Genomic DNA, 2,995 nt, shown 5'->3' with positions numbered 1-2,995 from the left:
AAGCAGCCCCAAGACTCTGGGAACCTTCAAAGCAGTTCCAGCCTCGTTACCTACCAGCATTTCCATAAAAGATACAGATCCTGCAGAGCCTCAAACTTGTGAAGAGCTTCAGCCCTTCACCTTCAACCCCTGTGCTTCTCCCCACACAGGAAGAGCTGGCAAAGAGAGATGGCATCGCTGGCACCCTCTGCAGAAGGGCCTTAACCCAGGAGCTTCAGATGGCCTTTCCTTGCTTCCCAAAGCAGTTCTCTCAGCATGCCCACGTTCCTCTTCTGCTCTTCCTGCCTGCAGCTTTTTGATGCCATTTCCTTAGGAGAAGCGGCTGTGTGGGGATGTTCTGTGTGTCTGTGTGCGTGTGTTGCTCTCAGTAATTTCTGAGTGCGCACTGATGAATGTGAGAGAAGGGTCAGGAGAGCAGTAACTGTGGCTCTTGGAGGTTTTCTGAGAATCATCTGTAGCGAAAAGGGAAGGGGTGAATAAAGTAGCTGAGTTGTTCTGGAGCTTTCTTCACTGTGTTCTTGTTTCTTGTTCTTAAGGTGAATGTCAGCGTGTGGAATGAGGAGAGGGATAGGAGAGGGATAATATTCCACCTCTGCACACACTGGAATCAGCACAGGCACAGGCAGAGCTCCCAAGAGATTGACCAGCCCCCCGTGGTGCCCATGTGCAAGGCTGTTATGCATTTCTGGTTTTTCAAGTTGGAAACATAGAACGTTGGAGGCCCTGTGTGCTTCAGCATCATCAGCATGTGTGAGACGTGGTGGGAATGGCCCTGTGAGGGGTGTGCTGTGTGTGATGGATGGCTCTGGGCTCTGCAGGCTGGAGATCCACTCAGGGCAGAGACCGTAGAAGTGCCTGCACTGCAGGAAGAGCTTCATCCAGAGCTCAATCCTTGTTAAAGGGTAAAAAAAATCCATGTTAGTCCATATGAGAGCTCCCCTTTGTCCTTGGAGGTTTTTGCTTTGACCTTGGGAAGGAGTGTCTGAGCAATGTGCTGGCCCTTCTGCAGCAGAGCCTTCACATTTGCTGGGCTCAGCTAAAGCTGCTGTGCTTGGAATGCAGTTTGCAGGAAGTGGAGGCTGGTTTTGGTGAGCTAGTGAAGCCAGCAGGAGCTTGCCCATGTCCTGCAGTTGCAGGTTCTGTGAAGGCTGCCCTGACGTCCCAGCAAAGCTGCAAGGAGATGATGATTGCAGTACCGAGGAGCGCTGCTTCCTCCATGCCAGGGAGCTGGGGCCTGGTCTGGTGCAGGAGAGGTACAGCAGGGCCCTGGGGGTTGGAGGAGCCCAATGCGTGGGGAGGAAACTAGCAGCTGGGAGGCGTGGGGATCCGCAGCAACAGGAGGCAGCAGCCCAGCCAGGAGCTGAGATGGTTTAATTTTAAGCTGCACCCACTAATTCCTGTCAAGTGGCATCAGTGATATGTCTCCTCTCTCCTTTTAGGTTCCCCCAAAAGGCATTCTCACTATTCTGTTTTTTTTTTTACATCACCATGTTCTCAGAAGCAATGAGCAGCTTTTCCATGAACAGGAAATAAAAATGAAGAAGTTTTTCCACTTTATACTCCCTGAAAAATCACTTGAACTGCTGATTTCCCCCAATGTTCTGTTGCAGACCTGAGTCCCTGCAGAGCTGTGAGCGCAGCGCCCCGTCTGCAGGAACAGGAGCATTTCAGAGGGGGGTATGGAGGAGGGGGACTGCCATTCTCAGGGGGGGCGTTCACCCAGGGGCGCATGGAGGGAGGGCTTTGTCCTGTCTGCTTCAAGCAACACTTGTATCCAGCCAGCAGAAGGCTGTGCCCTCGGTGTCCCACGTGAGCTCTGCATGGAGCTTACAGTTGGCTGTGAGGTGGTGGAGAGCCTCTGGGCTCCGATTAAGGGACAAGGAAGTAAAGTGGTTGCTTGCTACATGCCACCCAGCCAGGACAATGATCCCAATCAATTCCTCTTTAAGGAATAAAGGGATATGTCTGGAACAGCATCACTTGCCCTAGGCACTGTAGTCCATCAGTGCTGGTCACTTGTTAAGAGGCAGCTCGTAAGAGCACAGGTGCAGGCACTTTCAAAGTGGAGAACTGCATCCCAGTTTCCCAGAAGAGCACAAAAGACGACCTTTGTAATTACGAAACCTTGGAGGCAAAGCTTGAGCTGTCAGCTCGTGCAGAAAGAATCACTTGGAAGGTCCTTTTCCACACACCTCCTTTCTGTTGTTCATTCAACATCTGTCACGCCCTGCACGTGAATGTAGGTAGAGGTGAGCAGATTCACAGCCCCTCCAGTTAGATGAAGGGGAACCAACACTCAGGAATCATACACAGGTAGAAAGAAAAGATCCACTTTATTGGGAGATGTCTACAAAACATTTATCCTACGTTTCCACCCTCTCCCCATTTTATTTGTCTAAGCGGTATGGTTTCCAGGAACGCCAAGTATGCCTTGAGTTAGGAAAAACAAGAAGAGAAAAAGAAAGAAAAGGAAGAAGAGAAATTAAAGGGGGCAGGGAGATCACCAGTCCTGGATCCAGCACCAAGCCTGCTGATGGGGATGCTCCACGTGGCACAGAGTGGAAGCAGCAGCACCTTGAAGCAGGGCCAGCAGCAGAGGTAGGGCAAACCCAACCTCCCCCCAGCACCTAGTTATAATACCAAAGGAAAAAGATGAGATACCATCAGCCCCTACTTGGAATTGGAGTTGCCTCCTGTCCTAGACACTGGACTATATCCAAATCAGAGGAAGTCACGCCAGGCCCTCTCCTGAAACTTGACCATTTCTGGGGTGTTGTTCTGGACTCTTCCAGCATTGGCTGATACATCAGTCCAGTTAAGAGAAGGGCCACCCAGCTCCTCCCTGTGACTTCATTGTCTCTCAGGGCATTTTTCCGCCTCACATTAACAGGCGCTCACCTCTCACCCCACACACCAACCCACGGCTCAAACATTCTGAGGTCTCCTTCACTGCACATAGGGCTTAGCAGGCAAAAAGGAAGAGAGATGGGAAGGC

The sequence above is a fragment of the Gallus gallus genome, chromosome 29 (genome assembly GCF_016699485.2).
Source record: "Gallus gallus isolate bGalGal1 chromosome 29, bGalGal1.mat.broiler.GRCg7b, whole genome shotgun sequence".
Classification (NCBI taxonomy): domain Eukaryota; kingdom Metazoa; phylum Chordata; class Aves; order Galliformes; family Phasianidae; genus Gallus; species Gallus gallus.
Note: the sequence above shows the minus strand (reverse complement) of the source record.